The 26,373-nt window shown below is 42.1% G+C and overlaps 1 protein-coding gene across 5 annotated transcripts in view; it reads left to right on the top strand.

Moving 5' to 3' along the window:
* The window catches only part of LOC126284467 (myelin regulatory factor), a 1,300,448-nt gene that overhangs the window by 525,784 nt on the left and 748,291 nt on the right, over nucleotides 1–26,373 (top strand). The gene's annotated exons all lie outside the window — the stretch shown is intronic.

Genomic DNA, 26,373 nt, shown 5'->3' with positions numbered 1-26,373 from the left:
GAAAGTCAGATTGCGTTGCGCTAAAAATATTGTGTGTCAGTTTAGTGTTGATCAGAATAAGTCAGGAGAGTAACGTCTGAGTACGTTCAGTTTTGCTCAGCTGTTTGAAAATCAAATAACGTAGAGGTTTATCAGCACAGTTATAAATTTTTCTAAGGGGATGTTTCACAATCAACCGCGTAGGGTCAGTTACGGGACAAGTAACGTGTACCAAACAATTTTCCGGGTGAACATTAAAAGAGAGAGACACATATAATCAGTTTGACAGAATAACACGAGCATAGATACTTTTCGTTCCGGCATCATACCGCCTAGCCATCAAATAGGCGTGTCGCGATAGGAAAATAACTAGTAAGGCGACCAGGACAGATCGATTCTACTTAACAGAACAGTGGAAATCGTCTAAATTCATAGCTACGTGTTTCGACGGTGGATTTTATGTGGCTTTGTTACAAGCATTGAATGGTGTGATTAATGTTTCGACAATTCATTTCAACGGACTACATGGCTGAAGTGCCAATAAACGATTACATCGATTATTGATTTATTAGTTGTGAATAGCGCGTCCTAGAATTTAAGGTGTTTGATTACCATAATATACTTGTATCTCATTGTGTGAATGTCTCCCCAACCCTCCACAAGTAACTGATAGTACAAGACCATAGTACAAGACAATATATTTAGCTGGCAGTTGCAGTAGCAGGAAGACAGCCACGGCGACACCAGGTAAAAAGGGCTTAGGCATGCGGTCGTTAAATATCTAGCCCTCATACGTGAGTAAGAACTTTGTCTAACATTAAAAGGAGAACAAGAAGTCATCATTAATCGCTATATGCCCCATGCTTACTGGGTCAGACCAACAGCTGTAAATCCGCGTGCGGCGATCTCGCTGCCTTGTTAGGCAACCCGCTGCACCATGTGAGCAGTTGGTAGCTCTCTCGCTATTACGATAGCAGATACAGGAATAAAACTGAACCTAGCGTACTTGGAAAGTGGGAGAGAAGTATTGCGGAAGTATGTGAGGGCGGGTCATAAACCATGCTTGGATAGTTAACCCGGCAGAGTGGTTTCCCACGAAAGCCAGAGATCTCATATTCGAATCCTGATTCGGGACACAAGTTTTAACGCTGTAGTAAGTTTGAAATCATGGCATACTCCACTGCGGAGTGAAAATTCGTCAGAGAAAGCAGTTTTTTGTTGTGATTGAAAGTGTATGTCATGTCACACCAGCACGATCTTTAGGTATGTAGGAAGTGGGGTTAAATAAACAAGGACCAATCTGTGAGATACAAATCAAATGCTTGTTGTCTATCTTTGAAGGTCGAGAGCAGTAGATACATTTTTCGGTAAGAGGAAGGGGTGCTTAGACTTCTTTTTAGAATTCTCGTTTTGTTCTAATACTTATTACCCACCTCACAACAGGGATATACAAACTGCTGAGGTAGGTAACTTGAAAGTAGTCGTAAACGAGTTACCTGTATAGTGCATTCCACACGCCCATATTTCAAGCTCTACAACGCTGAAAAAATACCTCTTGCTTTATATTGTGAGGTCGTGAAACCTCCCATGTATCAAACGCACAAAATACTGCTATTTCAGCTAAATTGTTTCCTTTCTCTATCACTTTGAAGAAAAGTTCAGGATGAAATCATGTCCACAGTTCTAAAAATTGTGCCTCTATTAAACACCAGCCGGAGGTATGAAAGGTAGTTTAGCATGCCTTAAAAGTGGAAAGTGTGATGGTCCACTTGCCACGCGGTGTTTAAACACGAGCGACGCATGAACAGTCGGTAAACGGGGACGGACGAGGCACGTAATTGTCTGATGTTCACTACAAAGTTCAGTTTTATAAAGTCTGAATCAAATACGGTCGCAGTTTGTCTCACGATAACTTTAAGTTTCTCTGCATATCACAAGGCTCCAATAGACTGTCACTTGCTGACTGAATGCAACACTCCCTCCCTCGGTGATCTCCTGGGGCGGCTTAGCTGCTTCCAGGACGAACGGCAAACAAAACACACGCTTCTAGACTGCCAGCACATCCAACTGTGTGTCTGGAAAGCATACTTCTTGTTGCATCACATTTCAGTTAGTTTCCCAAGTGGGATTATACCTACTTTTTCATTTTGTTCTCCGGTAGATAAATCCTTAATAAATATGTTATTGAAGTTCCAGTAACTATCACTTGCACGATTTTTATAGAACTTTGAGTAGTCATTCTTCTCTGAATTTAACTTTTTGTCGTCGCTGTTCCCTTGAGTAATGCATTAATTTTCTTACAACTGGGTATATCTGTATCATTGTGTAGCCGAATATGGTGCTGTTATATCAAGGTCATAACTTACAACAGGTTACCCCTTAGTTCAATTCTCGACAAAAATCCACCGGCTTTTAAATAACTTTGAAAATTCTGAACGTATTAGTACAGTAACTTCCGTACTATGTTTTCCGCCAAACCACGTGTGCTATTACAATTCAGCTCCGTAGGTTCAGATTTTAGTGGATGTAAATATTGTAAGAAGATCGTAACTTGCAAAATAACTCTACAGTAACGTATACAACATATTTTATAGTGAAATACATATGCTATTAAAATCTCAACTTCGTATCTTCCCATTTCAGAGGATGTAAGACTCGTTTAAAACGTCGATTTTTAGTGTGAACTATAGAATTGAGGATGTTCAAAATCAAGAGTATTACATTTAAGTGTTTCTGAACGAGCTGGTTTGAACACCCTACAACAAGTTAATGAGTGTAAATTATCAAACTTTCCGTAGGCTGTTTCACAAGGATAGAGCGACTTGGGCAGGAAGTAGCTGACGCGTTTGGCTTATCACCCAACAACAAGGGAACAGTGGGACAGTCCCTCTCACACCCGTATGAACTAGTGCCTGATGAAACGGAGTAATTATCCGAATGGGACGAAAATCGGTAGTTGTGATGTACATGCACAGACAGACAAACGATTATAATTTGACCTCGCGGGATTAACCTTGTGGTTTAAAGAGTCATGGACTGTGTGGCTGGTCCCGGCGGAGGTTCGAGTCCTCCCTCGGGCATGAGTGTGTGTGATTGTCCTTGGGATAAGTAAGATTAAGTAGTGTGTAAGCTTAGGGACTTATGACCTTAGCAGTTAAGTCCCATAAGATTTCACACACATTTGAACATTTGATTATAATTTCAAAAACATTGGACCATTTATTCAAGAGAAAGAGCTTCGACAAACTGAGCAAGTCAATGAAGCGTTGGTTCGCCTCTGACGCTTATGCTAGCAGTTAAGCAGGTATTCGCTATCGGAATGAGTGATAATTGTTGGATCTCAACGTGAGGGATGTCGTGTCAGACTGTCCAAGTGACACGTTAGGTGGCCAGTATCCCAAGATAGTTGGTGAGCTATGCCCACAATGTTCCAAACGTTCTCAGTTACCGAGCGAGGTGGCGCAGTGGTTAGCACACTGGACTCGCATTCGGGAGGACGACGGTTCAATTCCACGTCTGGCTATCCTGATTTAGGTTTTCCGTGATTTCCCTAGATCACTTCAGGCAAATGCCGGGATGGTTCCTTTGAAAGGTCACGGTCGATTTCCTTCCCCATCCTCCCCTAATCCGAGCTCGTGCTCCGTCTCTAATGACCTCGTCGTCGACTGGACGTTACAACAGTAATCTCCTCCTCCTCTGTTCTCAATTAGGGAGAGATCCGGTGACCTAGCTGGTCAAGGTAGCGTTTGGGAACACGAAGACAAGCAGAAGAAAATCTCGCCGCGTGCGACCGGTGTTATCTTGCAGAAATGTAAGCCCAGGATGGCTTGCCATTGAATGGAATAGAATTGTCCTCAGTGATGAGTTCCGCTTCGATTTAGTGCGCAAGTGTAAGGAGGCGCCCCGAACAGCGGGCACGATACCTCTCAGGAGGACGTCCAACAAAACTGTTAATCAATGCGAAGTCGAATAACTGCTTGCATAAGAGCCAGAGATGGACCCACGCATTATTCATTTTCTCTGTTCGTGAATCACTTTCTCTTGAATGAACCATCCGTTTTTCCGAAACTGTTACCATTTGTTTGACTGCACATATACATCACGTTGTTGTTGTTGTGGTTTTCAGTCCTGAGACTGGTTTGATGCAGCCCTCCATGCTACTCTATCCTGTGCAAGCTTCTTAATCTCCCAATACTTACTACAACCTACATCTTTCTGAATCTGATTAGTGTATTCATCTCTTGGTCTCCCTCTACGATTTTTACCCTCCACGCTGCCCTCCAATTCTAAATTTGTGATCCCTTGATGCCTCAGAACATGTCCTACCAACCGATCCCTTCTTTTTGTCAAGTTGTGCCACAAACTCCTCTTCTCCCCAATTCTATTCAATACCTCCTCATTAGTTATGTGATATACCCATCTAATCTTAAGCATTCTTCTGTAGCACCACATTTCGAAAGCTTCTATTCTCTTCTTGTCCAAACTATTTATCGTTCATGTTTCACTGCGGTACATGGCTAACTCCATAAAAATACTTTCAGAAACGATTTCCTGACACTTAAATCTATACTCGATGTTAACAAATTTCTCTTCAACAATAACGCTTTCCTTGCCATTGCCAGTCTACATTTTATATCCTCTCAACTTCGACCATCATCAGTTATTTTACTCCCCAAATAGCAAAACTCCTTTACTACTTTAAGTGTCTCATTTCCTAATCTAATTCCCTCAGCATCACCCGACTTAATTCGACTACATTTCACTATCCTTGTTTTGCTTTTGTTGATGTTCATCTTATATCCTCCTTTCAAGACACTGTCCATTCCGTTTAGCTGCTCTTCCAAGTTTTTATTTCTTCTCCATGAATTTTAATACCTATTCCGAATTTTTCTTGTGTTTCCTTTACTGCTTGCTCAATATATAGATTGAACTACATCGGGGAGAGGCTACAACACTGTCTCACTCCCTTCCCAACCACTGCTTCGCTTTCATGCCCCTCGACTCTTATAACTGCCATCTGGTTTCTGTACAAATTTTAAATAGCCTTTCGCTCCTTGTATTTTACCCCTGCCACCTTCAGAATTTGAAGGAGGGTATTCCAATCAACATTGTCAAAAGCTTTCTCTAAGTCTACAAATGCTAGAAACGTAGGTTTGCCTTTTCTTTAATCTTTCTTCTAAGATAAGTATAAGGTTAATATTGCCTCACGTGTTCCAATTTTTCTACGGAAGCCAAACTGATCTTCCCCGAGGTCCGCTTCTACCAGTTTTTCCTTTCGTCTGTAAAGAATTCGCGTTAGTATTTTGCAGCTGTGACTTATTAGACTGATAGTTCGGTAATTTTCACATCTGTCAACACCTGCTTTCTTTGGGATTGGAATTATTATATTCTTCTTGAAGTCTGAGGGTATTTCGCCTGTCTCATACATCTTGCTCACCAGATGGTAGAGTTTTGTCATGACTGGCTCTCCCAGGGCTGTCAGTAGTTCTAAAGGAATGTTGTCTACTCCCGGGGCCTTGTTTCGACCCAGGTCTTTCAGTGCTCTGTCAAACTCTTCACGTAGTATCTTATCTCCCATTTCGTCTTCATCTACATCCTCTTCCATTTCCATAATATTGTCCTCAAGTACATCGCCCTTGTATAAACCCTCTATATACTCCCTTCCACCTTTCTGCCTTCCCTTCTCTGCTTAGAACTGGGTTTCCATCTGAGCTCTTGATATTCATACAAGTGATTCTCTTATCTCCAAAGGTCTCTTTAATTTTCCTGTAGGCAGTATCTATCTTACCCCTCGTGAGATAAGCCTCACATGTACCCATTTTCGTCGCATTCTAATAACCCCTTCGTGGTACGTCGCTCTTTTTTTTTTGTCTTAGATCCAATTTGTTTGGGACGAGGTCGTAGAGGGTTTTGTACCAGCTGGACGGCTAGCTGGAAAAGTACGAGTGATGGAATCATAAGGCGTGTCGCTGGCAGTGTCTGGAGGTCACGCCCTTCAGCCAACCGTTGCCTGACTCAGTTATGACACTTATTGCCACTCCAGCGTGGTAAGAGGTGCCCTCCGCGTGGCCTTGTCATGGCCACCAGAGACTTTTCCCGCTGACGCTGTTGTGGTCACGTAGCTGCGATCTGCGCTCTGTTTTTGGCGCTGTCTCTGCTGAAATCTGGGAATTCCCGGCGGTGACGGGAACCGCAGCTGGTCCAGTTGGTGTTTCAGTGGTTCCCTACCGCAGGTGGTACAATAGCTAAAATTTTTCCAGTCATCGAATGTTCTCAAAGTCAAATAGTTTCTCGGACTGTGGTTTCACTTTTTCTAGAGCATCTGGTGCACGCCTTACCCCACACAAGCTTTGCATGTGTCGAAAGCTGTCTAAGACAGTTCACAGAAGATTAAGATTACAAATTTATTTTCGGGCCCATACACTACCATACCTGTTCAGCACACAGCAAAGCAAAGTGAAGACAGTTACTCGTTTCAAAATTCATGCTCTCGTCACCTGGCTCTACGTGTTTGTTTTGAATCAAAAGTGCTCTAATCTTTACAGCAGCAATAAAGTTATCTGAAAAAGTTCTCATGTTGTTTTAAAATTTCTAACTTATTTTCCACTTTACACATACCCATGTTCGATAGGCTGCTTCTCGACTGTCTCTTGAAAAAAATGAATAAAAACTTAAATTTGTCTTTGGTGTGCTGCTTGATACATTCGCGTAAATTAAAAACCACGAGCAACAGTGGAAAGCGATTTTAAATAGAACGAGCTCATAAGATAAATAGTAGGAAAGGCGGACGGTCGGCTTATTGGGAGAATTTTAAGAATGTGTAGCTACTCAGTAAAGAAGACCGCGAGTATATGTCTCGTGCGACCCATTCTTCAGCACTACTCAAGTGTTTGGGACGTTCACCACGTCGGATTAAAGGAAGCAACTCAGAGGCGGGTTGCTAGATTTGTTACGTTCGAACAACACGTAAGTATTACGGAGATTACTTTTGAACACATTGTGAGAGTGACTTTTGAACACATTGTGAGAGTGTTACAATTATTTACTATCAAAAACAGTCTTGATCGCAATTTATTTATTACGGTGACCGGTTTCGACCACTACTTTGGTGGTCCCGGTGGAGGTTCGAGTCCTCCCTCGGGCATGGGTGTGTGTGTTGTTTGTCCTTAGGATAATTTAGGTTAAGTAGTGTGTAAGCTTAGGGTCTGATGACCTTAGCAGTTAAGTCGCATTTCACACACATTTGAACATATGAACCACTACTGTGGTCATCTTCAAGGACCTCCTTCTGCTGGGGGATCTCCAGCAGAAGGGGGTTCGTACTCATTGGTCTGAAGATGAGCACAGTAGTGGTCGAAACCGGTCACTGTAATAAATGAATTGCGATCAAGAATGTTTTTGATAGTAAATATTACGGAGATGATTCAGGAACTCAAATGGGACTCCCTGGAGGGAAAGCGACGTTCTCTTCACAGAACACTTTTGAGAAAATCTAGAGAAGTGGAATTTCAAGCTGAATGTATTCTGCTGCCTCCAACGTAAATGCGCGTAACGACTACGAAGAGAAATCAGAGTTCGTACGGAGCATCTGGACAGCCGCTTTTCCCTCGCTCTATTTGTGAGTGGAACAGGAAAGCAAAAGTCTAGTAGTGGTACGAGGTACTCCATACGGAGGTTTGCGGAGTTATGTATGTAGATATAGATTCGAGGACCAGTATGTTGTCTTCCGTCGACACCTGCACATCTGCGGCACCGTCTGCTATGGAACAGCTATTCTCAGATGAGAGCAGATTAAGCGTGTGTGAGTAGTGATTCAGCACGTACCCTCATATGGCGAAAGGTGGGAACACATAATGTATCCAGGAACATTAAATGAATTCGCAGTTGCAAATACAGACAACCGTAAGCTGTAGAATGGAATGACGACAATGAAAATTTGTGGCGGACCGAGACTCGAACCCAGATTTCCCGCTTATCGCGATGGGTCACCATCCCATTCTTTTTGTTTATCTCGTTTTGTTCGTTATTGTTCGTTCTGTTTGTTCGGGGCGGACGTCCCATGACGCTTGCTCAAGTTCGTCATAGTTTTTTTTTTTATTACACTACTGGACATTAAAATTGCTACACCACGAAGATGTGGTACTACAGACGCGAAATTTAACCGACAGGAAGAAGATGCTGTCATATGCAAATGATTAGCTTTTCAGAGCATTCACACAAGGTTGGCGCCGGTGGCGACACCTGCAACATGTTGACAAGAGGAAAGTTTCTAACCGATTTATCATACACAAACAGCAGTTGACCGGCGTTGCCTGGTGAAACGTTGTTGTGATGCACCGTGTAATGAGGAGAAATGCGTACCATCACGTTTCCGACCTTGATAAAGGTCGGATTGTAGCCTATCGCGATTGCGGTTGATCGTATCAAGACATTGCAGCTCGTGTTGGGCGAGACTGTTAGCAGAACATGGAATCGGTGGGTTCAGGAGTGTAATACGGAACGCCGCGCTGGATTCCACCGGCCTCGTATCACTAGCAGTCGAGATGACAGGCATCTTATGCGCATGGCTGTGCAGCCACGTCTGAGTCAACAGATGGGGACGTTTGCAAGGCAACAACCATGTAAACGAACAGTTCGTCGACGTTTGCAGCAGCATGGAGTATCAGCTCGCAGACCATGGTTGCGGTTACCCTTGACGCTGCATCAGAGACAGGAGCGCCTGCGATGGTGTACTCAACGACGAACCTGGGTGCACGAACGGCAAAACGTCATTTTTTCGGAACAATCTAGGTTCTGTTTACAGCATCATGACGGTCGCCTCCGTGTTTGGCGACATCGCGGTGAACGCACATTGGAAGCGTGTATTCGTCATCGCCATACTGGCGTATCACCCGGCGTGATGGTATGGGGTGCCATCGGTTACACGTCTCGGTCACCTCTTGTTCGCGTTGACGGCACATTGAACAGTCGACGTTACATTTCAGATGTGTTACAACCCGTGGCTCTACCCTTCATTCGATCCCTGCGAAACCCTACATTTCAGCAGGATAATGCACGACCGCATGTTGCAGATCCTGTACAGACCTTTCTGGATACAGAAAATGTTAGACTGCTGCCCTGGCCAGCACCTTCTCCAAATCTCTCACCAACTGAAAACGTCTGGTCAATGGTGGCCGAGCAACTGGCTAGTCACAACACGCCAGTCACTACTCTTGATGAACTGTGGTATCGTGTTTAAGCTGCATGGGCAACTGTACCTGTACACGCCATCCAAGCTCTGTTTGACTCAGTGCCCAGGCGTATCAACGCCGTTATTACGGCCAGAGTTGGTTTTTCTGGGTTCTGATTTACAGGATCTATGCAGCTTAAGTGCGTGAAAATGTAATCACATGTCAGTACTAGTATAATATATTTGTGCAATGAATATCCGTTTATCATTTGCATTTCTTCTTGGTGTAGCAATTTTAATGGCCAGTATTGTACATACGGCAACTAACCCTCTGATCGAATACGTTGAGCTACCGTGCCGGCAACCATTTGGCTATTGGTACACAACTCACCGCCCAACCCGAACTTCCATATGTCGTCAGCCATGCATCCAAGACCTGTACTCGCACATCCATTATGTATATTCCCCTACAGGTCAGACATTGTACTTGAAAAGTCCCTTGCCCGGTACCGGCAGATAAGTACGATACTGCGTCCATGCCCAAAGGAACTTTGCATCATAACCAGAATAACACGGACACTGCAATATCGTAATTGTGGAACATGGTCGTTTCGTTTTGTGGTCCTGGTGTAATGATTTGGGAATTCATAATGCTGCGTGGGCGTGCTGGCCTACAAATCTATCAACAAGGTACACTCACCGATCAAGGTTATTGTGACAATGTACCCCTTCGCAATGTGCGTCTTTTTAGGCGTGCAACCGGCTCTCACTTCATTTTCGAGGATGACAATCCGCGACCACATCGAACAGTGCGGGTGGAGGAGGTCTTGGACTGTCCTGCCTGTTCGCCCAGCTTAAATCCCATTGAGCAATCGTGGGATGCGTCGGGGAGACTTACTGCAGCATGTCCACATTCACCAAATACCGTCCAGCACTTGTGAGCCGCAATGGTGAAGGAATGGAACGCCCTATCACAGAAACTCTTTAGCAACGTTGTGACCAGTATGGGAGCTCGCTGGACAGCATGTTCTGCCAACCGTGGTGACTGCACACCAACCAAGTCCCGCCGTTGTAATGTCCAGGGGACCGTCATAGATCGCGGTGACTGAACCGTGATTTATTTTCAAAGAATATTCTTAAGAATTTATTTTACTTAGTAGCGATTCAGCAAGAACATTAACACATTTAGTCATTCTATGTAAGCATGGAAGTAGTTGCCAGGGAGTAACTGATGAAATCATAACCAAATTCCTTTTAAGAAATGGCAATTTTATTCACTTTAATAGTGCCAAAAAGCATTTTTTAAAAGAAACATATTTAATATTCTAATCAGAAAGCACCCTCTTAATATCAAAGTTACAATTTATTCAGAGGCAGAAAGAAACAAGTTTTGATTGTATGAGCTTTCGGGCAGAGAACCTTGCCGCTCCCTTCTGACACGGCCATAGTTACGACCGCTCACAACAGCCTCTGAAAGACTACACTGGAGCAAATCTGAAGCACATAAACTATGCACCCCGTAGGAGTGATGGAAAAGATACAAAACACTAAAATTAAAATATTAACTTGCCACCGAAGGTGCAACTTGATTTTCACTTCTAAGAAAAGTCTTACAGTGGAAGGGTGGCAACTTTATACACTAAAATGATCATTTAAATAAAAGCCCATGAAATTGAGTCTTATATAAAATTCTACAAGTTTGGCCAAACAATAGTTAAGATGCTCTACAGTGCATAGATACCTCCTCTCAAGGTCATAGACAATAATATCAAAGTTTCCAAAGATCAAAACATATTTCAGGTATTAGGCCGTTACAATCCAAGCCATAAATTCGTTAACACACCAAATCCGACAAACATGACAGAGGCAGCTACTAACGCACGGTAGATTGATACGGAGATTACCGAACAACCCGAACCGGAGGTAGCTCTAACCCGCCCCTACTCCACAAGGGAAAAACTGACCACCCAGTTTATAAACAACCACCTTCCCGGGGGTGGGCAAACGGAGAGGAATGGTGGGACGATCCCAAAGCAAAACGGCTGGTGACCTCGCCAAGAAAATAAGTAGAATTTAACAAGAGTAAATCAAACAAGATATCACAATCACTTAACTTCTAATAAACTGCAGCACCCCCAAATCGCTCCCCCGAACCGTCCGCTGCCAGCCGCTTCAACGGACGCAGGAAGGCGCGCCGATCTACCGTCTCACGGCGTCGCAGCTCGCACCGGCCAGACTGATGTCGTGGGTTGACTCCTGTTGCTCTCGTGTCGACCGCGAAGTCTCTACCCCTCGCTATACGCCGCGGCCCACTGGACTCACGTGGCAACCTCACATGCGCCGACGCTCAAGACGGACAAGTCATCTTGTTTGTGTCTCAGTGCGCTACCGACCAACCGATCTATCCAGCCGCCAAAGACCATTGCCTGAGCAAACTCGAGCAGACTGGCGGTCTAACACGCAGACTCAGACGCAGGAACGGCCACTCGCTGAGTTCTCTTACTGGCGGAGTAGAAAGACTGTCATTTATCCGGCTTTAAAGACTGATCCGAACGACAGACATACTAGCACTCCGAACAACAGACAGACACTAACTGCCTAACAAATGCGGACGAGAGACGGGCTACCAAGCTGGGGCGAGAGACTGACCCAGACTGACCGACTGGCGAGTTTTTTTTTTTTTATTGTCATTTTATACCTACAAAGGTAGGCCGGCAGCGGCCTAATATGCCGCTCTTCGGCCACAAGAAACATACAAGAGATAAAAACAGGAAGACATAATCTCAAAACACAGACATGGAGGGCAAAAATCAGAAGACAAACGAAAATAAAAAGAATTGAAGTCGTTCACCGACGCAGCACCGTTTCAGTTTTAAAAAAACGGGCAGCACAGCACGGAACAGAGAACACTAGCACAGGTGAACGGTGGAGCAGAAAACGAAGAAACACTCGAGGCACAGACGGGACGAAAGACACGGACACTGCGGAGATGGACAAACTGGCGAGCTCATAGCGTCCCTTAAATGCACGTGAACAAGCAACCTTGCCCCTTTCACACCAGAGGGAGACACCAAAGCTGCGATTGCCACAGCGGCGCCACCGCCAGGAACGGAGGGCGACTGCTTCACATTACGCGCTGCGGCGCGCTCTTCAAAACAGCAACTTTAACCGCGGCTTAGTGACATTAGTGCAATTATAGTGTTTGGACATAAACGTTATTTCTGCTCGTCTCACTGCGAATTTCTTTCAGTTACCTTCTGTACTAAACTGTAGCACTTCTTTCTGTGTATGGTTCACGTCTCATCGAGCAGTGTTGCTTGCTACTGAACCATCATGCGAATGTTACTTTCATCCTTAATTTTTGCAACCCAGTGTACTTACAACGTCTTACACACATTCAAACAGTGGCTTTCAGAATAATTCATAATTCATGGTGCAGCGAGTTAGTCCGGGGGTAAAGTACGTCTCCGTTGCTATTCAGCACCTCCGTATACAAAAATGGCTCTGAGCACTATTGGACTTAACATCTGAGGTCTTTAGTCCCCTAGAACTTTGAACTAGCAACGGAGACGTACGATACCCCGGCCTAACTCGCTGCAGCATGAATTATTCTGAAAGCCACTGTTTGAATGTGTGTAAGACGTTGTAAGTACACTGGATTGCAAAACTTAAACCTAACTAACCTAATGACATCATGCACTTCTATGCGCGAGGCAGGATTCGAACCTACGACGGTAGCGGTCGCGCGATTCCAGACTGTAGCGCCTAGAACCGCTCGGTCACAGCGGCCGGCTCCCCCATATAGATGTATTTTTTTATTTGTTTATGGCCTTTGGTCATCACCCATCCTGCCAGCCACAAAACGATTTTTTTATCATTTAATTGATTAATATTCTTAAACCGTTAAAAGGAAAATGCAATGAAAGTATAATCATAAAAAATTAGTTATTACTGTCATTTTACATGAAATTATAAAATCGTGTAGGAGTTCATACACTTTTTAGGTTTGTTGTTGTTGTTGTTGTGGTCTTCAGTCCTGAGACAGGTTTGATGCAGCTCTCCATGCTACTCTATCCTGTGCAAGCTTCTTCATCTCCCAGTACCTACAGCAACCTACATCCTTATCTGCTTAGTGTATTGATCTCTTGGTCTCCCTTTGCGATTTTTACCCTCCACGCTCCCCTCCAATACTAAATTGGTGATCCCTTGATGCCTCAGAACATGTCCTACCAACCGATCCCTTCTTCTGGTCAAGTTGTGCCACAAATTTCTCTTCTCCCCAATCCTATTCAATACTTCCTCATTACTTATGTGATCTACCCATCTAATCTTCAACATTCTTCTGTAGCACCACATTTCGAAAGCTTCTATTCTCTTCTTGTCCAAACTAGTTATCGTCCATGTTTCACTTCTATGCATGGCTACACTCCATACAAATACTTTCAGAAATGACTTCCTCACACTTAAATCAATACTCGATGTTAACAAATTTCTCTTCTTCAGAAACGCTTTCCTTGCCATTGCCAGTCTACATTTTATATCCTCTCTACTTCGACCATCACCAGTTATTTTGCTCACCAAATAGCAAAACTTCTGATGTCTAAAGGCTTGTAACGTACGTTGGTGATGCATTTCTAGAGGACTTGACACGCTGCCATAATATCGTTGTTTCTTGACATCTTCTGTCGCATCCGAAGTAAATGTGATTAACATCTTCCTCGCAGCTTGATAAGAAACTACAAAGACAGCCATACTCCTTGGATATCGAATTAAGAGGTCAGCAATATGTGAACTCCTTCCTCTTTGCTGATCATCAAGTAATTATTCAAGAAAGTGAATACTGAGTACACTGGCTACATCTCTCGAGTCCAACATTTAATTAAAAATCTGAATTACTAAAACTATGGCTTTCCTAGGAAAGAAAACAGTGAGCTCAAAAAGTCTGCATCTATGGTAAAACGTTGGAGCAAATATAGCATTTCTATTAACTCGGTTTCGTCATAGCGTTTACTAAAGGACACAAGAACAATAAAACAAACAACTATCAGAAAACGCTTGTGACAGTTAGAAGAACTCTCAAAGAGTAAGTGACGGAAGGGAAGGAAATAAAATTTATTAATTTATTGCATTTTAGACTTTTTTGCCCAGATGAAAATGTTGGACCCCAATAGGACAGCTATTGTTCAAGTGGAAACGTCAGACAAGAAATTCCTCAGTTCTGTAAATGGCCGTGGAAGAGAATTCAACGGCGCCTACTGAAGGGCAGAAATGGATATGAAACCTGAAAAACAGGATACAGCACAGAGAAAAGGGGGGACGAAAGGAACTTGTTCTGTATATGTGGAGACCTGGATCCCAAAGGAAGTCTTGCTCAGGAAACCATTGTGGAAAAGATCAGTGGTGAGATTGAGAAAAAAATGGTGAAACTGGAACAGTGTAGGAGACGACGAAGAGTGTACAGAAGAAGAAACAGGAGAGGAAGAGGATGAAGTTACTTCCACTGATGTCCACAGCCTGCATTTTATACGCAAACATTCCGGGCGTGAAAGGAAAGACTCAGTATCAACAACGTGTAAGACGTTTCCTGGAAAGCGGGCTTTCGGTGGCAGCGGGATAGCCTACCGAGTTATAACAGCAGCGAAACGTCCGAGACCGCACCGGAATGCCAGTTGTCTGACAAGACAAGCAATGAGAGCTGTAGCCATCTGGCACGCAGCCATACTATCACCTGCGCCACTGCCGCATACCGTTGCAGCCTACTGTCGCTACACACCTGCTGCGGTGCTGTCATTTTTTTCCGGCGCGTCTCTCGTCAATAAAGCCATCGACAGAGGCATTTCCTGCATTAGTAACTCCAGGGTAATCCCGTCCAAATTCATAGAGGGTTTGACTCGACGGTGTTAGTAACTAACGGAATGAGAATAGTTTAGTAAATACCATCACAGAAAGTTTTATTAGAAATTTCCTCTTTGACTACATATCCCCATTTTTCCAGCAAAGTGGATACGCTTTCGTCAACGATAAAAAAATACATGAAGTTCTCAGTGTAGAACTGAACCAGTTTCTCACCACCGCCTCGATTTCTTCGCACGAAGACCGTCTTTCATTTCAGGTGCCAGATGAAAAAATCACACAGTGACACACATCGACTGACTGACGGATGTACCATTGTCGTGGGCTTCAGCCTTCTGTACTCTTCCATGGTAGCACGTGAAGCGTTTGTCTTGAGGAGGTTCAGAATAGCGGACATACGGGGTGATCAAAAAGTTAGTATAAATTTGAAAACTAAATTAATCACGGAATAATGTAGATAGAGAGGTACAAATTGATATACCTGCTTGGAATGACATGGGGTTTTATTAGAACCAAAAAAATACAGAAGTTCAAAAATGACCGACAGGTGGCGCTTCATCTAATCAGAATAGCAATAATTAGCATAACAAAGTAAGACAAAGCAAAGATGATGTTCTTTACAGAAAATGTTCAATATGTCCACCATCATTCCTCAACAATAGCTGTAGTCGAGGAATAATGTTATGAAGCACTGTAAATCATGTCCGGAGTTATGGTGAGGCATTGGCGTCGGATGTTGACTTTCACCATTCCTAGGGATGTCGGTCGATCTCGATACATTTGCGACTTCAGGTAACCCCAAAGTCAATAATCGCACGGACTAAGGTCTGGTGGCCTGGGAGGCCAAGCATGACGAAAGTGGCGGCTGAGCACACGATCATCACCAAACGACGCGCGCAAGAGATCTTTCACGCGTCTAGCAATAGGGGGTGGAGCGCCATCCTGCATAAACATCGTACGTTCCAGCAGGTGTTTGTCAGCCAGGCTGGGGATGATGCGATTCTGTAACATATCGGCGTACCTCTCACCCATCATGGTAGCAGTTACTAACGTTTTGCTATTCAGCGCCATCTGTCGCACATTTTGTGAACTTGTTCTTGTTCTAATAAAACCCCATGTCATTCCAAGCATGTGCGTCAATTTTTACCTCTCTATATACATTCTTCCATGGTTTATAAAGTTTTCAAATTTATATAGACTTTTTGATCACCATGTAGTTTTTGTATCCTCTATGGGATGTATAATGATGATAATTCGAAATCAGTAGGATCACCTGCTATCACAGAGCGGCCTGAAGATGGCGTAATGTAATGCTGCTACAAATAATATAAGACATATAAATACAGTGTGATTAAAAAAGATCAGATTTTAATTTTTTATTGAAGCCAAACTATAAACGGTAGAAGCACATTGCACATGTCACTGGATAGTGGAAGGCTCAGAGTCTTAACGCAGCTGTAGGGAAGCAGCAGCATACTCACGCCTTATAAAATTCACATCAGTCTTTCCATTGTGTGCCAACCTAGTCCTCTGTAACTATCTCTGACGTCATAAGTGTTGCACAATACTTTAAAAATCAAGTAAATATCCTGAAACGTTTCTAGCATGTCAGGAGTAATACTAATCAATATGTGTTGAATATCAGTTAAGTAACTTTAACCGTTTTCGAAATTTGTACGTTTTTCTGTAAAAATCATACAGAAAAGAGCTAGAAGAGCTAGAAACTAAAAAAAAATATATTTAGATTCCTTTTGCATAATAATTTAGTAGAAACAGTGTTCTGGATCTCACAAATTAAAATTTTAGTTGAAATTCACGATTTTCTGGTTTTTATGTTAAAAATTAAGGGAGCAAGGTAGATTAAGTAGACGAATAAATAAACCTATAATGTTTAAATTTAAGTAAGGAGATCATCTATAATCATAAATATGTGAGAAGTTTCAACAGAATAACTATAAAATTGTAGCTATAGCGTATCTCCAAAGAGCAAGTTCAGAGCTCGTCTACTGCGTGTAGTGTAATTGAATTAATTCTCTCGCTCAAAATATTTGACTTATCCACGTCAGACTTTTATTATGATTACTTACTTGTGTGCTGATTGCACAATTAAATTGAAAGCTTCATCTGCCATCAACAAAGGAAGCAATGATTTATTCGATAACTTAAAGTGGTGCATTACTAGCCCACCGGCTAGTCGGGAGAGCAGATTTGATCAGGCGTTTCCTTAGCCGTCCGCACCGCGGCTTTATATGTAAGAACGCTGCGCGAGAGAAGGAAGGCCCCAGTTCTCTCCAGGCGCTGATTAGCGCACCACCTGTGCCGGGAGTTGCGTCGCGTGGTATCGTTGATATTAACAGCCTGGGATGCAGTAATAAGTTACTCGGGATACGCGTAACCATGAAATCATTTTCGAGTGAAGTGTTAATTTTGGGATGACGTTAATGATCTATCTTTAGTTTGCGTAGGTCGTATTTTCACGTGACGTCGCAGGACAGACATTCTACCATTGTTAGCGTGGCGTTTGATGAACATTATCATCAAATTATGGCTAGCATTCACTTAAACATTTAATTTGAACAGTTATAGTTGCATCAGCGCATTAGACTCTGAACTGCTCTGGTAGTTGGATTGTGTGGATTCTTTTGGTCTGTGACTTTCAGAATATAGTGAACATTTTAGAGAGAATGGTTTTTTGATTATGAATCCCAGACAATCTCCTAATTCCTCAGAGCTATAAGCTGTGGCTATAAGTGTATTTCTCAGTTGAAGTGGGCACTAGGAATTCTAATTACAGGCTTCACGTTTTGCTAATCACTTTCTGGTTGCCAAAATTGTAGTTAGAGAGCCAGTGTTGAGAACGGCAAACAACAGCATTAAATAAATAATAGGAACATTAACAATTGTTCCACCCGCCGTCCCACACAGCTTCGGAGCTGTTTGTTTGTATTAGCATGACGACTACACCACAGGAGAAATAGCTTTATGTTTTGCAATTTGCGAGAAATCAATCCATCGTTTAAGTGAAACATGCTTTCGTTTAAGTGAAACATGCTTTCCGTCGTCGATTCAGTGAGAAGCCGCCTCTGCTGGAAGCTGGTTGCATTTGCAAAGGGGAAAGCACTGGTCAGTCACGCGCGTCTGATGAATATGTCGTGCATATCAGATACGCGTTCAAACGGAGCCCTCTAAAGTCTGCAAAACGGACAGGCCAGGAACTTCAATTTTCTCAGACAAAGGTGTGGCATGTGGGGGTACATAAAAGGCGGGTCTTCACCTCACCTACGGCAGCTATTCTTCAAGAGCTGAGAAATCGAACTGTTGAAGCTGTTAATTAACAGGCACTTGTTGTTTCGTGTGTGGACTTAAATGGGCTGCCGTCTCGATGTTTCTCGAGCAACGCACGGTGGTCATGCTAAGTGTACAGTGTAGTGTCTGCGCGAACGTAAAAGTTTGAATCTCCGTATGTTTGAATCTCCGTATGTCCATCCTTTCACAGACGGTTGCGGGACTGTAATGTCCCCACAGCAAATGCCCTCTACTACGCAGCAATTAATCATTTTCAATCAAACCATACACATTCATTCACGTTGGAAAAGTTATCTGATCTGATTTTCTCGCCGGCCGTGGTGGTCTAGCGGTTCTAGGCGCGCAGTCCGGAACCGCTCGACTGCTACGGTCGCAGGTTCGAATCCTGCCTCGGGCATGGATGTCTGTGATGTCCTTAGGTTAGTTAGGTTTAAGTAGTTCTAAGTTCTAGGGGACTGATGACCAGAGTAGTTAAGTCCCATAGTGCTCAGAGCCATTTGAACCATTTGATTTTCTCGTAATATCTGCGGCGACAGCTCGTCGACGCCAAAGTATTTTCTAGTGCATTTATTCTTTGAAATAACAGATATGCATATATGCATTCTCCATGGTTGTTAGAGTGGTAACGAGGACAGCTTCTGGAGTAACTGTTGCGGCATTGACGTGTTTCTGAGAGATACATATTCTGCTTTTTTTCTCGCTAAAGCGAGCCAATTAACATTTGTGCCGCTAGCGGTTTGTTTTGAAGAGAAAGAGATTGTAAAAGGAAAATAATTAACGTGTGTAATAACCGGAGATCTGGACATGTAATGGAGATGGATTTAATACACGATTTCCTCCATAAATAAGGTTTGTGACTTTTTTTTCTGGAGTGAATGAACGAACGAGCTTTTTCTGAACCATTTGTTGATCATGTTAGCCCTGTAATTAGTGGGGAAGTTTCAGCTGTGTCGAAGAGAGCCTGCAGTCACTGAGTCTGTGTTAAATCGTCCAAAAAGGCTTCGTACACATCTGGAATTCGCAATCTTTCGTAAAAGGAACAAATTGTCTAAACGATTGATTCTCGCGACTGACTGCAGTGTTTAACAGTAATAATAAAAGTGAAGATCTCTTACAGCAAGCCAGCCGCTGATTACCAAGACGAAGGACTCCACCAAAGATTCTATTTGGCTGATTCTTTTTATATCACGTAATGAAATCTTATATTAAAAACTATACATAGATAAAGGAGAGAAAGAGAGAGAGCGAATGAAAACAGAGATAATACTAAGAATCCTCCATTAGTCTAATTTTTCGCCTGTCTTATCACGGATCAGCCAAGAACTGGGAGGGCCCTATTTTACTGTATAGACTTATGTGTGAAAGTGAAGGGACCTTAAAGTCAACAGATTCACGTCTATACAGACAAACACATTACACAGAGATAGCGGCTAGCTGCGTTGATCATCTATTCTTAGATTAAAGAGACGGCAACTTATTATACGAACATTAAAATGTTACAGGATGTCGGCTGCTCAGCACAGAATGCCAAATCAAACACCTTTCAGCCATGTAGATTGTTATTTTATTTGGCATAAAATAAAAATTTAGAGGTGTTTGATTTGACATTCTAAAACTTGGAACCTTTTTCTATACAATGCGATGCGCAATGTGTTTCTTCCTTCATAGCTTCCGCGCTAGGTAGCCGCGCGGTCAGAGGTGACTTGCAACGGTTCGCGAGGCTCCCTCCGTCGGAGATGCGAGTTTTCGCTCGGGCATGGGTGTGTGTGTTGTCAGCGTAAGCTAGTTTAAGTTAGATTAAGTAGCGTGTATGTGTAGGGACCGATGAGCTCAGCGGTTTGGTTCCATATAACCTTACCACAAATTTCCAAAAACTTCCTTCGTTGCTTGTCTGTAGTAAACAATTGAAATCTGTTATTTCTTTTTGAATCACCCTGTAAACCTGTAGGTCTCAATCCCAGTACATAAAAAGTTGTAACATGTGTCGTTCCATGATCTATCGGAAGATGGATGTATGGGTATTGTAAATAAGTCATTTTGTGTTATTTAACCCTTTGTTGCCTGATGGTACTCAAAAATTACCAGTAAGTTTTGACTCTCATTATTTTCTCGTGGTGCAGTTTCGTGATCTGAGAGCCTGTCGGTACGTAACAGTAACTCTGCTCTACTGTTTCATAGATGTTATTATGCAATACATAGACCTCTCTGTCTGTCAGATTTTGAAATTGTTTTTCCCGTGCTGCTGTGAAAACAGAAAATTGTATGTGCTTGTTTCCATGGTGTTGCCTGAATTTGTGCGCAATTTAGTGAAACTTCCGCTGAGTTTTCCATTGTAAGTACTTACCTTCTTTGTTCTTTTATAATAGTTTGAAGCATTACGTTACAAATAAATGAGAAAAAGTGGAGAATATAAAGCGGACTTATTAGTACCATCAGGTTGTGCGAACACTTATTGTAGCAACAGTGCGTTACCTCTCACTAGTTGTTTGTCCACTTTTTCACACACACATGGACGAAAATCGTAAACCTGGTGGCTACTTTCGACATTTGAGTGATGCAGAGATTGAAGCAATTTTGTGTGAGGACATTCCTTCTGATATTACAGAGGATACTGACATCGAAGATGATGACGAAAATGTTAATAATTTTGACAAAGCTTTTTCGTGCAATTTGCAAGAGGCATATTGTGAAACAAATTCCACTTGTTCGGATAATGATGCCTCAGAGTGTTCTTCGCCGTTTACACCTTCAGCTCAATGTGAATACCGGACACACGTTGTAAGGTAAATTTATGCGAATTTAAAAAAAATCAGAAATATATTATTGTTAATTAATTGTCTAATGTAAAAATATTTAATATTTATGTGGAATGAATTACAAGTTATAAAAATTGGAGCATTTTTCTGCGCATGTTGTGATTCCGTCCATGGAGTCTGACGGTACTTCTGAGTACCAGGAGTGAAAGAAGTTGTAAAAAATAAAATAAAATTTTACAAAAAATCCTAGCGTCATTCGAAGCCACAATAGCATAAAGTCTGCAAAGAAAATGTAAAAAAGTAAATTTTTTCTTATGTCAGGAAACAAAGGGTTAAAGGAAAGCTTAACATAAAAAACGCAATCGATACCTAGAGATACTGCCGTTATCGGCACATTTTTCCGGTATTGTCGAGGCTTTATACAATTTTAAATATTGATACCGACACAAAAAGTCTTGTCGAATCCAGTATCCGAACGTCGCCAGTCCATAATGCGTCAATGAACTATAATGAGACTACAATGTGTGACCTCATCTGGACTATACGCTTAATAAGACACAGGCAAGTATGATACTGTGGCTAAAGCTTTGTCTGTAGAATTAAACCAATTTATTCGCTGCCAGCTTCAGTATGTATGACCATGATCATATAAAAAAAATTGAAATTCGTATCTGTGTGTCAGTAATTTCCACTTTTGATTATATAATCGTTGGTCTTAGGGAATAGATAAAATCACAGAATTGCAAATTTGGATTCAACTGGTCTTTTCGGCTAGGGTATGGCACCCTTGGTTCTCTAGGCTGGCGTTGGTCGTGGACTGACAACCTTACAACAGAAAAAATTAATTTTTATAACTCTGCAGATCAGTCTCGTATATCAGATACGTTAAGTGGAAGACAAACTTGGCAAGGAATCATAATAAACTGTTTGATCCTAGCTGCCTGCAACGTGCAAAAGCTTCAACCGGATCGGGGTTGCTGCGGCAGTAGCTTCAGAGATAACGTGTAATACGGGTGTAACGGCATTCCAGCCAACTAGATGGCTAGGCGAAAGAGGATGCGGAGCACATACGGACACAGCAGTATTCTATGAAGGAGGATCGGAAAAACAATTTGTGACCGGTTTTACAGTCGTGAAGAGCATGCCAAACCAAATAAAGGATTTTAGAGTTGTGCGCAAGCATTTGTCATACATTAAAACCAAGCAGAAAAGTATGACATGACCTTAACCAATGTTCATGCCCCTACTGACGACAAGGCAGGTGACGAAAAATAAGAATTTTATGAAGAGTAATATTGTGTTTACGAGCAACCGAAAAGGAACAAACATATGCTTCTTGGCTATTTTAACGCAACAGCAGTCAAAATATATTACCCGTCTATAGGAACACGGCTTGAATGAAGAAACTAACGATAACGGCTTCATGATGATAACGTGAGCCGCTACAAAGAACGTGTTTATCAGCTCAACAATATTCCTATACGAGAAAATTCATCCAGAAAATGTTGCTCACCGGACGAAAAACCCTCAGTCAGATAGATCATGTAATGACTGACATGAAGCAAATGCAGCCAGCGACAGATGTCATATTCTGACGAGGATCAGAGTGCGGAAGAGACCATTTCTTGTATCAAGCAAAACAGACCTACAAAAGTTCAGGTTTGTTGACAAAACAAAGAACGGAAACCCAGCTTTTGACTTAGTAAAACTAAAAAGTGAGGATAAACATGAAGAATTTGTGTTGCAAATAGATAACCGTTTGGACGTACAAAAAATGTGGATGTTGAAGAACACCTGGAGACAGTGTGACACACTGTGAAGTCATCCGTGACAGACGCCGCGAAAGAAGTGCTGGGCATAAAGCAGAAACGGTGGACAAAAAAGATGTTTCAATTAGAGTCGCGGTGGTGTAGTTAACAACAGGAAGAAAACACCTGAGTTCTGGCTACAGGATACAGATAATGAAACACTTACCAAGGACGCTGAGAGACATCAAGAGTACTGATAACTGAAAAGAGAAATTATATAACAATAATTCTTGACTGTGGAATTGAATAGCCCAAACCCGGACAGCAGGAAATTTTTCTAACGCGTGTAAACAGCAAGAAAGGGGGCCAATGCAAAAAGTCAGTACATCAATAACAAAAACGGAAACGTGGCTAAGGATGCTGAATTAGTCTTAGAGCGATGGAAAGAATATTTTAGCTAGCAACTCAACTGCCCTAAGGAAGACCTAAGTTACAGTGAAAACAGTTTGACATCGCGAAGGAAGATATAGTGAAAGCCATACGGAAGATGAAAAGCAGTAAAGCCCCAGGAGAGGATATGGTCAAAAAAAAATGTTAAGGTCTGGAGGAAGCAGACAGATTGAGCCGTGCGAACTCATTGAACACATATGGGGCACTGAACCGTGGCCAAAGAGATGGAAGACTGCAGTCATTTCTCCAATACACAAGAAAGGAAATGGGATGGACTGCTCGAATTACCCAGGTCAGTTTACTGCACGTCGGATTCGGGGTCCTTTCTAGAATAGTTTTAGAAAAGCTAAAACCTTGTACAGAAAAGGTCATTGGAGAGTATCGCTCTGGATTCCGTTCAAACTATTACCATTGTTTTCGCTCATCAGAAATATTGGGAAAGATTCAAGTAAAGATCCTGTTCATAGATTATAAAAGATTTTATAATGTACATATACTTTCCAATGTATAAAAAGGTTTTTTTATGAGAGGTGTACCTAACTTCCATAATTAATGACAAAAAAATCGAATCCGAAGATCAGTGCTTACCGATAGAATATAGATAGTTATAGCCTGCTCGTTATCGCACGAGCGTCTATTATGTACAACGATCGAAATGTTAAAAAAAAGTAATAAGTTAAATTTTCACTGTAGTTAACAGTAATTTTGTATACAGAAATTGCGTGAATGAATTTAAATTGCAGAAAAAAAAACAGTCGCCAGCAGCAGAGAGAGCAAAAGTTACATTTGGTAAATAATTGTAACGACGTTGAAATCACGTAAATACTCGGCAAGAACGGTAATGCAGCAACTGCGAGCTTAAATGTAGGAAACACGTGTAACAGGAACACTAAAGACGCTAATTTGGAATGCAATAATATTGGTTATAATTACAATCACCGATAACTTGCAATGACTAGCAACACTTTATAGAAACTCACGATAGTGGTTTCTGTTTGAATGTTCCCATAATCGTGACCAAATATAATTATTGTTCTTTGCTAATTGCTTTTCAATTGATGCCGTAAAAAGTTTAGTTCATGGCAACAAGTCAACTGTTATTTGTCAATGTTAATGTTACGTAGGCATATGCACACATCATTTCCAAACATAAAGTCGTAAAATTACTTTGACAACAAAAGAGCCAGCATACTTTTCTCATAGAAATATGAACTTCATTTAAACCACTTCCAATTTGAAACTGTGTGCAGTAGTAATGCAACACTATATGAACAACTATAGTTCCCACTGCTTTCTAGTACAATACTTACTTGGTTGAAAATCAGCTATAAATTTAACAGAGTCTGTTCTCTTTTAACTTTCTCAAGTTATAGTGTTGACCGTGCTGATGTTTAATCACTTGCGTCAATAAAGTTTCACTTGCAAAGTTTATGCTTTAGCTAAACACTCTTTAATGTTCCAAGAAAATTGCTATTACGCTGGCATGCCTGTTACACAGCTACAAAAATACTGGCTGGATCTTGCTTTACGATGAGCTGTTTGTGGTGCGATGTAATGCTTATTGTGACATTCATTAGTGGCAACTGGCTCTTCTTGATTAATCATACAATGTAAGCTTTCACGGCCGGTATTGTCTTCACTTAAAACTTCCGGGCTGATAAGCCGTGGTCGAAGTATAAAACTCTCTCCTGACGTTTCGTCTTCGACTGCGGGAGACATCCTCGGAGGTAAAGCGGCGAACTGCGAAGAGAACTCGAGGAAGCGCTGATTATATAGGCAGTACAGAGGGCGCCACTGTTGATCACGTGGCGTGGCTATGAGATAGTCTCTGGTAACGCCAACATTCTCCATTGAAAGTAATCGATCGTCACTCTTGCGGTGCAACGCTGACATCCAAATTTTATCCAGTTTAACACCTTCGTCTTTCCTGTTAAAATTATTAAGATGTTTATCAATCTCGATAGCCACTTTATACAAGCGTGCATAATAATGCGAGGTTTTTGATATGACGCTCGTCTCGCTGAATTTTATTTCATGATCACCTTCCTGGTAAACATGTTCCGCTACGGCCGATTTATCGGTGTGACCCAGGCGGCAATCCCTCTTATGTTCAACAAGACGGGTGGTACCGATGTAAACCTGTCCACAACTACAAGGAATTTTATATACCCCCGGTGTAGCCAAAGGGTGACGTGCATCTTTTGCTGACCTTAAAAATTCTTTTATTTTCCTCGTGGGTCTGAAAATAGTTTCCACCCCATACTTGCCTAAAACTTTCCCAATGCGGTCTGTGACCTTACTAATGAACGGAAGAAAAACTTTGCTCTTGGACCACTGTTGTTCGTCGTTACTCCTTATTCTCTGCCTAGAGCGCAGTGCTCGATCTATATCCTTGTTAGAATAGCCATTCGTCACGAAAGTTGAGCGTAGATGTTCAATCTCATCTTTTAAATAAACAGGTTCACAAAGTTTGTACGCCCTGTCTACCAAAGTTTTCATTACACCTCTTTTTTGTCTAGGGTGGTGGTTTGATTCTTTGTGTAGATAACGATCAGTATGTGTGGACTTTCTATGCACCTTATGGCCCAATGTTCCGTCCCGTCGTTTAACCACAGACACATCCAGGAAGTTCAATTGCCCATTCTTTTCCGTCTCCATGGTGAATTGGATTTTCGGATTAATGCTGTTTAAATGTGTCAGGAAGGCATCCAACTCCTCTGCTCCGTGTGTCCATACTACGAACGTATCATCGACATAGCGATACCATCTGGCTGGTCTCTTACTGGCAGTCTGCAAGGCCCGTTGTTCAAAAGTCTCCATAAATAAGTTAGCCACAGCAGGACTGAGAGGACTGCTCATAGCCACCCCGTCAATCTGTTCATAAAAGTTATTATTGTATTGAAAGTAGGTTGCGGTGAGGCAGTGTCGGAATAATGCCACAATATCGGTAGGAAAAATATCCGCTATGCGTAAGATAGCTTCGTTTACCGGAATCATGGTAAATGACACAACGTCAAAACTGACGAGGATATCATCCGGGCCCACGCTCGTTTCCTTTAACTTGTCAATGAAATGAGCTGAATTTTTAATATGACTGTCCGTCCTACCAACA

Source organism: Schistocerca gregaria, chromosome 8 (assembly GCF_023897955.1).
Source record: "Schistocerca gregaria isolate iqSchGreg1 chromosome 8, iqSchGreg1.2, whole genome shotgun sequence".
In the NCBI taxonomy this organism is placed as follows: domain Eukaryota; kingdom Metazoa; phylum Arthropoda; class Insecta; order Orthoptera; family Acrididae; genus Schistocerca; species Schistocerca gregaria.
Note: the sequence above shows the minus strand (reverse complement) of the source record. Positions and strands in the feature narration are given on the sequence as shown.